We start from the raw sequence: 14,974 nt of genomic DNA, 5'->3' as shown, positions 1-14,974 counted from the left end.
ATGGAAATTGATCCATTCCTATCTCCTTGTACTAAGGTCAAGTCTCAGTGGATCAAGGAACTCCACATAAAACCAGAGACACTGAAACTTATAAAGGAGAAAGTAGGGAAGAGCCTTGAACATATGGGCACATGGGGAAAAATCCTGAACAGAATACCACTGGCCTGTGCTGTAAGAACAAGAATCGCCAAATAGGACCTCGTAAAATTTCAAAGCTTCTATAAGACAAAGGACATTGTCAATAAGATAAAACGGCAACCAAGAGACTGGGAAAAGATCTTTACCAATCCTAAATCTGATACAGGCTAATATATATATATATGATATATGTGATATATATGTATATGTATACACACACACACACACACAAAACTCAAGAAGTTAGTCCCCAGAAAACCAAATAACCCTATTAAAATTGGGGTACAGAGCTAAACAAAGAATTTTCAACTGAGGAATATCGAATGGCTGAGAAGCATCTACAAAAAATGTTCAACATCCTTAACCATCAGGGAAATACAAATCAAAATAAACCCGAGATTCCACCTCACACCAGTAAGAATGGCTAAGATCGAAAACTCAGGTGACAGCAGATGTTGATGAGGATGTGGAGAAAGAGGAACACTCCTCCATTGCTGGTGGGATTGCAAGCTGGACAACTACTCTGGAAATCAGTATGGCAGTTCCTCAGAAAATTGGACTTAGTTATTCTGGAATATCCAGAAATACCGGTAAATCCTGGGCATATAACCAGATTATCCAACCTATAACAAGGACACATGTTCCACTATGTTCATAGCAGCCTTACTTATAATAGCAAGAAGCTGGAAAGAACCCAGATGTCCCTCAACAGAGAAATGGATACAGAAAATGTAGTGCATTTACAAAATGGAGTACTATCCAGCTATTAAAAACAATGAATTTATGAAATTCTTAGGCAAATGGATGTATCTGGAAGATATCATCCTGAGTGAGGTAACCCAATCACAAAACAACACACATGATATTCACTGACTGATAAGTGGATATTAGCCCAGAAGCTTAAAATACCCAAAATACAATTTGCAAACCACATAAAACTCAAGAAGAAGGAAGACCAAAGTGTGGACACTTCAGTCCTTCTTAGAAGGGGTAACAAAATACCTATGGAAGGAGTTACAGAGACAAAGTTTGGAACAGAGACTGAAGGCATGACCATCCAGAAACTGCCCCACCTGGGATTAATCCTATAAACAACCACCAAACCCAGACACTATTGGAGATGCCAACAAGAGCTTGCTGACAGGAGACTGATATAGCTGTCTCCTGAGAGGCTCTACCAGTGCCTGACTAATACAGAAGTTGATGCTCACAGGCATCCATTGGACGGAGCACTGGGTCCCCAATGGAGGACCTAAAGAAAGTACCGAAGGAGCTGAAAGGGTTTGCAGCCCCCTAGGAGGAACATCAATATGAACTAACTAGTAACTCCAGAACTCTCTGGGACTAAATCACCAATCAAAGAAAACACTTGGAGAGACTCATGGCTCTAGCTGCATATGTAGCTGAGGTTGGTCTAGCCAGTCATCAATGGGAGGAGAGGTCCTTGGTTCTATGAAGGTTCTATGCCCCAGTATAGGGGAATGCCTGGACCAGAAAGCAGGAGTAGGTGGGTTGGGGAGTGGGGGTAGGGGAGATAGGATAAGGGATTTTCAGAGGGGAAACTAGGAAAAGGGATAATATTTGAAATGCAAATAAAGAAAATAGCTAATAAAAATTAGACAGGCTAAATGTAATCTTATGAGTTTTGACTTTATAAGAATTGGGTTGAATGGCTAGGGGCTGCATCTTAGGAGTGTTCTCGGGTAAAACGTCCCTTCTTGTTAAAGCACATTTTTGTTCATGGTGAATATATGAGCCATCCCAAACCTATATCATATTCATGTCAGCATGTTTCCTTGCTTTCCAGAGTCTTTCACCATTTAATCCCTAACTCACTTGTTTCTGATCCTTTCCAACTTTTACCCACCATTCATTTCATGAACACTAGAACTTTTGATGTTTTCATAAGGGAAAGGTCAATGTCTTATAAAGTCATAGCAGCAGACATAGGGACATGATTCATAACATTTTCTCCAGAAATATTAATGTTCACTATGTTTCATTTGATACTTTATCTCTAAGTCCTCCCATTAAATCTCAGAAATAAATTGTCTTCTAACCTGATATTGTATAACAGTTTCCTCTGAGATTGAAACACTCCACCCTTCAGGAAATTTCCTTAAACCAGAAGGTAAACAACTCAAAATAGCAGGAGGAAGTCCCTGAACCTGACCAGGTTCAATAAGGCCCTCCCTCTCAAGAGCAAAAAATAGACTGTTGAGAACTCTGGCAAGTCAAGTTGCAAAGATTCTGAGAGTAGACCAGATGCTTGAAAGAAGCAAAGACTAGCCACACTGCTTGGAACATGTTTAGACCAACTGAGTTACTTTGCAACCTGTTGAGCTGCTAACAAGTTGTGAAGTGTGCTTCAGGTTCCAAGCTTTTGTGAACTGTCACCTGAGCCAGGAAAAGATTTGGTGATATAGCTGTTTTGGGGTAATTTCTTTTCCTATAAGGAACTTCTGTCACACATTACTGAAAGTAACCCCACAAAACTTAATGGTTCACCAAGTTAGACTTTGGTAGGATCCATACTTTGGTCATGAGCTCCCTCTCTGGGGTGAGTAGGTATGTGTATTGCTTTTCACTAGGAAAAATCTTGTCACACAAGACTTGATGAGAATTCCATGAGCTCCCAGGAGTATGAAGCAGACCTAAGAACTAGAGTGCTCTGTTTATTAGGTTGAGCAACTCAAGACATCTGTGTTCTCTAGTCTAATGTAAACTTGACACAAGCTACCTCAATTGAGAAAATACTTCCATAAGATCCATATGTAAGGAACTTTCTTAATTAGTAATTGATGAGGAAGGCCCAGTCCATTGGGTAGTGCCATCCCTGGGCTGGTGGTTCAGGATTCTATAAGAACTCAGGCTGAATAATCATAGGGAGCAAGCCAATAAGCAACACCCCTCCATGGCCTCTGCATCAGCTCTTGCCCCCAGGCTCTAGCCCTGCTTATGTTCTTGTCCTGATTTCCTTTGATGATCGACAGCAATATGGAAAGTTAAGCCAAATAAACTCTTTTATTAACAATGAGCTTTTTCATCATAGTGTTTTGTCACAGCCATAGAAACCTTAAGACAATGTCCACTAATGATTTGATCAGATCATGGGAAATCTATCAAGACTAAGAGATTTGTTTTTTGTGTATTACTCGCTGACACAGTGAGTTTGCCCAATGTATACTAAATCCATTTGACATGGCTGACATTACTCTTAGCATTACAAACCTGCATTCACAAACTTGATTTGTGGCTTGAAGTTGGCACAGTGGGAACACTCTCACCTGGAAACTGACAAGTACTACAAATCTGAGCAGTTCTCCTAGAATGCTAGTGGTTAGACATATGACAGTTTACTACAGTTTAGATAGTATATGGGGGGGGTCATAATCCACTTTCTTTAGTTACGATGTGGCTAAAGTGGCCAGGAACTTTGGAGAGGACACATCATTAATGATGATGCCAAAACGACAAGCCAAGAGCAAGAGGTAAGATCACTCTCCATGTGAACTCTACCAACTCTATAATTACTGCTTCAAGGTATAACTTTCTTTTGGCTACATAGTGTTCCGTCATTTGGATAGATGAAGATTGTTCTATCACTAAACTGTTTATAGATTTTCCTAATGTAAATGATACCTCAATAAAATATGTAGCTGTATATACTACCACAGCAGGAAATATAAAGATTATCAAAAGTCTATATAGCTCTTGTCAAATAGATCACCCAGAAGGTTATAGACATTTAATCTCCTACCATATTCATCTCAAGTCACCAAAACCTCATCAAATACTTGGAATTGGGACAGAGGGAACATTTGCCAAACACCTTCAGTCCCTCTCTGCACAAACTCTGCCTTCCAATTAAGCTGGGAGCATTCTGAGAATCTAGCAATTTCTATGTTCTCTGTGTTTCTGTCATTCACCTACACAGAGTCTCTCTTCTGTAAATTGCCATCACTCTAATTTTAGGAACTACCCTCAAACATGTAAATTAGTAGATGCTAGAAATGAAATTATATCTACTTAAGTTGTTGACTAAGGGGGCCTCATGGAAACCCAAAACAACTCAGGCCATTTTTCTTTTTCTTTCTTTTTAATTAATTAATTAATTAATATCACAGCAGTCCATCCCTTCTCTCCTCCCAGCCCCTTTTTTTCAAATGCCCTTCCCTCTGCCATTTACCTCCCTCTTTCTCCTCAGAGAAGGGAAGGTCTCCCATGGATATCAACCTGCCTTGGCCTATCAATTTGCAGTAGTACTAAGTGCATGTTCTCCTACTGATGCTAGAGAAGGCAGCCCAGGTAGGCGAAAGGGATCCAATGGCAAGCACAAGTGTCAGAGATAGCCCCTGCTCCTGCTGATAGGGATCCCACATGCAAACCAAGTTGAACATCTGTTACATATGTATAAAGGGCCTAGGTCCATCCCATGCATGGACTCTGACTGGTGGTTCAGTTTCTTGGTGCCACTATGGGCCCAGGTTAGCTGATTCTCTAGGTTTTCTTCTTGTGTTCTTAGACTCTCTGACTCCTTCAATCCTTTCCCTCTTCCAAAAGATTCCCTGAGCTCCACCTAATGATTGGCTGTATGTCTCTGCATCTGTTTCCATTAGCTACTGAAGCCCCTTGGATGATAATTATATAACCCCCATCTGCAAGTATAGCAGAATATCAGTAATAGTGCCAGGGGTGGGTTCTATCACATGCATGGGTCTTAAGTTGGGCTAATCATTGGTTGCCCATTCCCTCAATTTCTGCTCCAACCTTATCCCTGCACATCTTATAAATTAATGGTTTAAGGTTTTGCAGTTGTTGTCTGCCTCCCTTCATTGAAAGCTTGCCTGGTTATAGGAGGTGGTTCTTTCAGATTCCATATACTCTATTTCTAAGAGTCAACTAATTGCAAAGGAGAAAGTCAGGTATCTCCAATGGAGTTTCACTGGCTATATAAACCATACTTAAGGATAGATGTTATGTTGAACAGGAGATGACCAACAAAAAATGAATTCAGTTGTATTTTTTGGTAGAGTTTTGTCATATATATATATGTGTGTGTGTGTATGTGTGTGTGTTTGTGTGTGTGTGTGTGTGTGTTTGTGTGTATGTGTGTGTATAGTCTGATATATATTATACAATAGTATATAGATATGTAAGTTCATACATATATTATACATGGTATATAGTATATTAAATATAATAGTATATATAATATATATGTCATTGTTCTTTTGCTTGTTTATTATGATTTCTAATTTTGTAGGGTTTCTTATGTGTGTTTATGTGTGTTTCTTATACTTTTTTCACTGTTTTATTTTTATTCTATTTTGTTAGCTTTTTTATTTGCCTGTTTTCTAAAAAGAGAAGTGGAAAGCATGGAGTTAGGTTGTTGTAGAAGTAGAGAAAATTGGGGAGAATTGCAGAGCAGTTGGGGAAGGGGAGGCTGTAATCATATTATATTGTACGAATTTTCAATTCAAAAATGAAATAAAATTTATGAAATAAAGATTGTATGAAAATTAATGCAACAAGTTCCATACAGAAGTCCCTTTATTTATTATACTAACAGCTTGGAAATAATTAGAAATGTTTAAAAATGCAGTGATTTTGTCAAATAAATTACAATATCTTTGTTATTCTTAGTTATTGTCAATTTGGCAAAAACTAGATATCTGAAAAGAAGGAAGCTCAATTAAGAATTGCCTTCATGTACAAAGCTCAAGTCTAAGTGGATCAAGGAATGCCACATAAAACCAGAGACACTGAAACTTACAGAGGAGAAAGTGGGGAAAAGCCTCGAAGATATGGGCACAGGGGGAAAATTCCTGAACTGAACAGAAATGGTTTGTGCTATAAGATTGAGAATTGACAAATGAGACCTCATAAAATTGCAAAGCTTCTGTAAGGCAAAAGACACTGTCAATAAGACAAAAAGGCCTCCAACAGACTGGAGAAGGATATTTACCAATCCTAAATCAGATAGAGGACTAATATCCAATATTTAAAAAGCTCAAGAAAATGGACTCCAGAAAATCAAATAACCCTACTAAAAAATGGGATACAGAGCTAAACAAAGAATTCTCAACTGAGGAATACCGAATAGCTGAGAAGCACCTGAAAAAATGTTCAACATCCTTAATCATCAGGGAAATGCAAATCAAAACAACCCTGAGATTCCACCTCACACCAGTCAGAATGGCTAAGATCAAAATTTCAGGTGACAGTAGAATGCTGGCAAGGATGTGGAGAAAGAGGAACACTCCTCCATTGCTGGTGGGATTGCAAGCTGGTACAACCACTCTGGAAATCAGTCTGGCTGTTCCTCAGAAAATTGGACATAAAAGATCCAGTAATACATCTCCTGGGCATATACTCAGAAGATGTCCCAACTTGTAATAAGGACATGTGCTCCAGTATGTTCATCTTAGCCTTATTTATAACAGCCAGAAGCTGGGAAGTCCCTCAATGGAGGAATGAATACAGAAAATGTGGTCCATTTACACAATGGAGTACTACTCAACAATTAAAAACAATGAATTGCCAGGCAGTGGTAGCGCACACCTTTAATCCCAGCACTTGAGAGGCAGAGGCAGGCAGATTTATGAGTTCGAGACCAGCCTAGTCTACAGAGTGAGTTCCGGGACAGCCAGGGCTACACAGAGAAACTCTGTCTTGAAAACCCCCCAAAAAAATCAAAAATCAAAATCAAAATCAAAATAAATAAAAACAATGAATTTACGAAATTCTAAGGCAAATGGATGGATCTGGAGAATATCATCCTGAGTGAGGTAACCCAGTCACAAAAGAACACACATGATATACACTCACTGATAAGCGGATATTAGCCCAGAAACTTAGACTACCTAAAATACAATTTGCAAAACACATGCAACCCAAGAAGAAGGAAGACCAACAAGTGGATACTTCGTTCCTTCTTAGAATGGGGAACCCAATACCCATGGAAGGAGTTACAGAGACAAAGTTCGGAGCTGAGATGGAAGAAAGGACCATCCAGAGACTGTCCCACCCAGTGACCCATCCCATATACAACTACCCAACCCAGACAATATTGCATATGCTAGCAAGATTTTGATGACAGGACCCTGATATAACTATCTCTTGTGAGGCTATGCCAGTGCCTGGCAAATACAGAAGTGGATGCTCACAATCATCTATCAGATGGAACACAGGGCCCCTATTGAAGAAGCTAGACAAAGTACCCAAGGAGCTAAAGGTGTCTGCAACCCTATAGGAGGATCAATAATATGAACTAACCAGTACCCCCCAGAACTATGTATCGAGTTGCATATGTAGCAGAGGATGGCCTAGTTGCCCATTAATGGTAGGAAAGGCCCTGGTCTTGTGAAGATCATATGCCCCAGTACAGGGGAATGCCAGGACTAGGCAGCAGGAGTGGGTGGGTTGGGGAGCAGGGTCGGGGGAGGGTATAGGGGACTTTCAGGATATCATTTGAAGTGAAAATGAAGAAAATATCTAATTTTAAAAGGGGGGGGGAAAGAATTGCCTACATTTGAGTGGCCAGTAGGCAAGTCTATGGGGGCATTTTCTTGATTAATGATTGATATAAGACAGCCTATCTTACTTATGCAGTGCCTTAGCTGAATAAGAAGGCATGCTAAGGAAGTCATCTGGAACAAGCCAGTAAACAGCATTCCTTCAGGGCTTCTGCTTCAGTTTCTGACTCCAAGTGATTACCCAAAACTCTTGCCCTGACTTCCCTCAATAATAGACTGTGCCTAGGACTTATAAGTCATATATAGTCTCCTGATGATCCTTGCCAAGTTTCTTTAGGTTGGAGTATTTTATCAAATAAATAGAAAACAAAGTAGTGCAATCTTCTTGTGATAAAATAGATACTAGTGAAGATGGTAATAAACATGACCATGAACATAAAATGCTTCTTACCAGAGAGGATCGATGAAAAACACTAAGGATATTTAACGAGTTGTAAGTAAAGATTTCATTTTATGTTTACATAATATATAACATATAGATATATAGATATGTGAGTAAATACATAGTTTGAATATTTATGAAATAACGTTACACCATTTGGGTTGATAATGCTATGAACTTCAAGAGCCAAAGACTACTGTAGTGGTTTAAGCGGGTATATAGACTCATGTTTGATCTTCAGTTGGTGGACTGTTTTGGAAGGATTAGGAAGTGTGGCCTTGCTGGAAAAGGTCTCTCTCTCTCTCTCTCTCTCTCTCTCTCTCTCTCTCTCTCTCTCTCTCTCTCTCTCTCACACACACACACACACACACACACACACATTCTGTGCAGGATAAAGATTGATACCAGGTTTCTCCTTCAATCACCATTCTCCTTATTACTTTTGAGATATTGTCTGTCTCTTATGGAACCTGAAGCTTTCCAATTTAGCTGTTCTGGGTGGTGAGTCTATTTCTCTCCAGTGGTGGAACTGCAAATGCACACTGTTGTGTTTGGCTTTTTTTTTCTTTTTAATTTTTTAAAATTTACCTTACATCAAAATCACAACCCCCTCCCTCCTCTCTTCCCAGTCCTGCCCTTACAAATCTCTCTTGCCATTACCCTCTCCCCTTCTCCTCAGAGAAAAGGAAGCCTGCCTTAGGTACCCTGGACCATCTTATCACAGCAGAACTAAGCACATCCTCTCCCACAGAGGCCCCTTGGTCTTGCAAACTCTATATGCCTCAGTACAGGGAACACCAAGGCCAAGAACTGGGAGTGGGTGGGTAGAGGAGATGGGTGGGGGAGGGTATAGGGAAATTTCGGGATAGCATTTGAAATGTAAATAAAGAAAATACCTAATAAAACTTGGAAAAAGTTAAAAGAAAAGATTACAGCTCCTGCTCATAGTGAAATTGCTATGCTTAGGTTTATATATAATTGGGTGGCAGGTGTAAATGTATGTGGGAGAAGTCCTAGAAGATTTGTGGATACAATAAATATAATTAAGGACACAAGTATTAGTGCTCAAGTTCATCCTTTTGGTGTGTGAATTAATATTATTTGTTTAATAATGTTTAACTAGTCAAAGTTGAAATGAAGGAAGGCAATTGCTAATTAAGCATTCCAATGACAGAAATAGAATTGATGGAAATATAATGGTGGTTACAACAATTGGTAAACCTATTACTGTAGGGGTAATGAAAGAGGCAAATAGATTTTCATTCATTTTGATTCTCAAGGGTTTTTTGGTTTTAGTGTTAGAATTTTTGGTTATAGGGATGCTGGAAAAGCTTGTGAAGAAATTTTTAATTGAAATAAAATAGAGTAATTACTGATGAAACAATAGTAATAAATCTTGTGGATGTGTCTAGTTGTAGTGTATCACTATGGATCAGATTTAAGGTCTCTAACATTAATTTAAAAGGTTAAAGGGTTCTGCAACCCTATAGGAGGAACAACAATATGAACTAAATAGTACCCCCCAGAGCTGTGTCTCTAGTTGCATATGTAGCATAGGATGGCCTAGTCGGCCATCAATGGGAGGAGAGGCTCTTGGTCTTGTGAAGATTTTATGTGCCAGTACAGGGGAATGCCAGGGCCAGGAAGTGGGAGTGGGTGGGTTGGGGATCAGGGCAGGGGGAGGGTATAGGGGACTTTTGGAGAGGAAACTAGAAAAGGGGATAGCATTTGAAATGTAAATAAAGAAAATATCCAATTAAGGGGGAAAAAAAGAAAAAAAAGACTGAAAAAAAAACAATTAATGCTCTAAGCTTCACAGTGAGTTTAAATTATTGAAGCTGATCAATTTTCAAAGTATTTTAATGGCACTATTTCAAATACTATAGTTATAAAACTATGATTCAATCCACAAATTTCAGAGAATTGACCATAAAATAATCCTCGTAGATTTGATGTTACTGTTGTTTGGTTTAGATATCCAGGAATTGTGTCAGTTTTTAATCCTCGTGAGGGTACAGCTCATGAGAGAAGTATGTTTTCAAATGAAATTAATATACGAATTGGGAGTTCTATTGGTACTACAACTTGATTGTCAACTTCTAGGAGTCAAGGTTTACCTAATTTTAAATCATTTGTTGAGATTATGTATGAGTCAATGCATAAATCTTCATAGTCAGTATATTGATAGCTTCAGTATCATTGATGACCTAGAGTTTTTACTGTTAATATGGGGTTATTAATTTAATCTATTATGTATACAATTTGTAGGGAGGGGAGAGTGATCAAGATAAGAATAAGAGCTGGTAAAACAGTTCAAATTGTTTCTACTTCTTGGGTGTCTATTGTCCTTGTATGTGTTAATTTTGTTGTTAATATAAATGAAATAATATAAAGTACTAGGGAGCTGATGAGAAACACAATTATTAATGGTGTGAGCCTCCATAGGTCCAGGTTAGTTGACTCTATAGGTTTTCTTTTGCCTTTGACCTCTCCTGCTAGCTCAATTCTATCATGATTATTCCACAAGGCTCTCTGAACTTTGCTATATGTCTGGCTGTGGGTCACTGCATCTGTTTCTATCAGCTGCTTGATGGAACCTCTCAGGAAATAGTTATGCTAGGTTCCTGTCTGCAGTCCTCACAAAGTATCATTAATAGTGTTAGTGGTTGGCTCTCTCCCTCAGTCTCTGCTCCATCTTTATGTCTGCACATCTTGTAGGCAGGACAATTTTTGGGTTCAAGAATTTGTGGATGAATTGATGTTCCTCTCCTTCCACTGGAAGTCTTGCCTGGCTATAGAAGGTGGCCACTTCAGTTTTTATTTTCCCCAGTATTTTGAATCTCAGCTAGAGTCACTCCTATAGACTAGACTCTCATAGCCTCCCCTATTCCAGGTCTCCACCTAGTCCCAGAGATGCCCTCCAAAGATTTCCATTCTTACTCCCAGCCCTGTCCAAACCCACCACCTCCACACTTGATTGCCATCCCCAGGCCTGTCCTTACCCCTTTTCCCACCCTGTTCCCCCTCCATCCACCTATGATGACTATTTTGTTTCCCCTTCTGAGTGAGATTTATGCATCGTCCCTTGGGCTCTCTTATAACTCATTGGTGGGGAGGGGAGCCTGTGGGTTTTTAGCATGACTATCCTGTAATTTATAGCTAATGCCCACTTATGAGTGCACACCATATGTGTCTTTCTGGGTTTGTCTTATATCACTCAGGATAATATTATCAAGTTCCATCCATTTGCCTGCAAATTTCAAGATGTCTTTGATTTTAATAGCTGTACAGTATTCTATTGGGTATACAACATTTTCTTTATTCATTCTTCAGTTGAGGGACATCTAGATTATTCATAGTTTCTAGCTATTACACATAAAGCTTCTATGAAGAGAGTTGAGCAAGTGTCCTTGTGGTATAGTGGTGGATATTTTGGGTATTGTTGGGAGCAACCCTGTTTGAATGTTAACTGCCTTGTCAGCCATAAATGCTTACTTACAAAGTTTTGGCCTTAGTGGAAAAGTATTAGCTCAGTTGAGATTTCTGTGGGAAAGGTTGAGGCCTCTGTGGGAAAGTACTACCCCAAGTTAAGAAGAAATAGCTATAGATCTTGTGGACAGGTACCTAGCAGCCCATTCTGTTCTATTTCTCCTGCTGAACTTTTTACCTAGCCAATATCCTGCTTTTGGGAACAGGTGCATTCTCCCAGAAACAAAGCGATTCTGCATCATCCCCCTCCCCATACCCTATTTCTGTGGTCATAAAACCTGCCTGAGAATAAAAAAATTTGACAGCTTGATCAATCAGACTTGCTGTCCATCCCTGTGTTTCTTGCCTCTCATTCTTTCCACAGGTGGTTCCTCAGACCCTGTTTGACTGTCCAGCGGGCTGGGACAGGGTATATGCCCAGGAGTGGTATAGCTGAGTCTTGAAGTATAACTATTCCAAATTTTCTGAGAAACTTCCAGATTGATTTCCAGAGTGGTTGTACAAGTTTCCTTGTATCCTAATATGTGTTCAATTTTGGAGAAAGTTTCATGGTTTGCTAAAAAGAAATGTACATTCTTTAGCATTTGGATGGAATGTTCTGTAGATATCTGCTAGGTCCACTTGACTACAGGTATCATTTAACTTCATCCTTTCGCTGTTTAGTTTTGGTCTAGGTGATCTGTCTACTGGTGAGAATAGGACATTCAAGTTATACACTATCTCTGTATTATGGTTGGTCTATAGTTTTAGATTTAATAGTATTTCTTTTATGAAATTAGTTGCCACTGTGTTTGGTACACATATGTTTAGAATTATAATATAACTTTGGTGAAATTACCTTTAATAAGTAAGAAGTGTCTCTTCTGACTAAATTTGGTTTGAAATCTACTTTGTAAGATATTAAAATAGCTATATCTGCTTGTTTCTTGATTTCTTTTGCTTAGAAAATCTTTTCCCATCTTTTTATGCTAAGACTGTGCTTATTGTTAATGATAGTTGTGGTAGTTTGAATATGTTTGGCCCAGGGAGTGGCATTATTAAGAGACACGGCCTTGTTGGAGTGGGTGTGGCCTTGTTTGAGGAAGTTTGTCACTATGAGAATGGGCAAGGAGGGCATCTTCCTAACCACATGGGGGCCCGTCTTTTCCTAGCTGCCTTCAGAATAAGAGATGAAACTATCAGCTTCTCCAGCCCCATATCTGCCTAGACACTGGCATGCTCTCATCTTGATGATAATGGACTGAACCTCTGAACCTGTAAACCAATCCCAATTAAATTGTGTCCTTTATAAGAGTTGCCTTGGTCTTGGTGTCTGTTCTCAGCAGTAAAACCCTAGCTAAGACTGTAAAATATGTTTTATTGAGGCAACAGAAAGTTGATCTTGGTTTCTAATCCAATATACTATTCCTATATCTCTCCACTTTAGAATTGAACACATTAATATTAGAATTTAATACTGAAAAGTATATATAATTTCTATCATTATATTGTTTTCTTACATCTTTTTTAATGAATTTTTCTGGAGTTGTTTTGCAAAGTACTTTAGTTGAGTCAGTTTGACATAGCGAAAGCTGGGAAGCTGACCAATGAAGCAATTAGTTTCAAGGAAACTTTCTTCCTAGGGTCTGGCATTTTTCTCTCATAATCCTTATAAACCATAATATCCATTCTCCACTCCCCGCATTAGCCTAGTGTATAGATTCACGTGCACTCTATTTAGTATTACCTTAATGTAATGCCTTTTAAGATTGTATTCTAACATAGCTAAAGCCTTTTCCCAGTGTTCTTAGATTCCAGATAGCAGCAAAGAGTTTAACCTATTCAGTAACTAATTTAGCTCTACCATAAAACAATTAAGCACTAGCCATAAACTCAATTATCTGCAGAAAGAGTCTGAAATTCTCACTGAGATAAAAATTCTTATTACAGACTACATTCCATGCCAAGAGCAAATTAATATACTATACTGAATAATGGGAATTCTCCAGACATAGAAAAGAATTAACAAGGCCTAAGAATTCCAAGGTTCATGACACTACTTTATTCCTGAAGCCAGGCAAGAGTTTATACCCCCTAGCTCAATTAACACTAAAGTGTAAATCCGAAGCAGGTGCTAATCTCTAAAGTAAACATAGTCCTTTTGAAGTCACTCCTCTTGCATCTGGAGGGATACTTATCCCTAACCTAAACATTTATCTGGTTCCTGCAAATTCTTTTTGTAGTCAATCCTCTTGCACCTGGAAAACTTCAATGTACCGTATCTGTTATGTTTTACAATTTATGATATTCGCTGTAATATAATTAGTCTAAGCTCGACCAGAAAATTACATTCAGATTCAACACCTCTCTTGTGTGTGTGTGTCTGTCTGTCACGTCCTAAGCTTTGCCCACCTACTCTAGAGAACCGTTTTACGCAGGCACGGGACCCAGATGGTCTGCTGCATTGTTTATCCTCTCTGCCTAATTGGGTGTGTTTGGCCTTCTCTACAAAACTAAAACTAAATATTCTTACTGGTATTCTCTGTAGAGCTGGCTTACAATTGACAAATTGTACTCACAAATTTCTTAAATCTCTTTAAAAACTATTTTTGTTTTCTTTTTGAAATTAAAATAAAGTTACATCATTTTTCCCCTTTTCCCTTTGCCCTCCAATTATTCCCATGCACTATCCCCCTCTCTGTGTATGTGTATGTTTGTGTGCGTGACTTATTATTTCAGATCTGACAATTTCATAATAGATAATCAGTTTAGGGACTCTTCCATGGAGAAGATTGTTTCTCCCATTCTCAGCATGTCTTAGTTGTTTAGAATTTGTTATAGTTCTGTGTAGATTGTTGATTTTTTGGTTATCTTGTTTGTTAATCTTGGTTTACTCACCTCACATAAGGAGCACATAACAGACCAAAGTACAAATACCAAGTCTAATTTGGTGAACCAATGAGTTTCACTGGCATCACTTAACAGGGTTATGGGTGAGGGGTTACTTACTGGTTTGAAAGGTGACTCAAAGACAGATATCCCAGTAGGAGTTACTGTTCACAAAAGTTGGGATTCTGGAGCAAAATGCACAAACAGAAGGCAGCTTAAAAGGTTGATGAGTATTCTCAGTTGACTTATTTGGTCTAAGCCTCTTCCTGGCTTTGAGGGGTTTTTTTGTTTTTGTTTTGTTTTTTTGTTTTTTTTTTTTAATCAGCCATCTGACCTAGTCTCATAGTTTTCTTTGCAGATTGGCATTTCTCAGAGTAATTCTCAGATATCTTTCCTGTTTCTTTAGTCTGGGGGAAGAAGAGACCTAGAGAATCTGGTAAGTTTCAGGAACTCCATGAAGATATTTTGAGTTGATTACGTTCTATTTTAAGGTGGCTCCCTTGGAGATACAACAGTTGGGCCAAGGGTCTGGTGACCTTGTTTATCCTCTCAAAGAACC

Source organism: Mus caroli, chromosome 7 (genome assembly GCF_900094665.2).
Source record: "Mus caroli chromosome 7, CAROLI_EIJ_v1.1, whole genome shotgun sequence".
Lineage (NCBI taxonomy): Eukaryota > Metazoa > Chordata > Mammalia > Rodentia > Muridae > Mus > Mus caroli.
Note: the sequence above shows the minus strand (reverse complement) of the source record.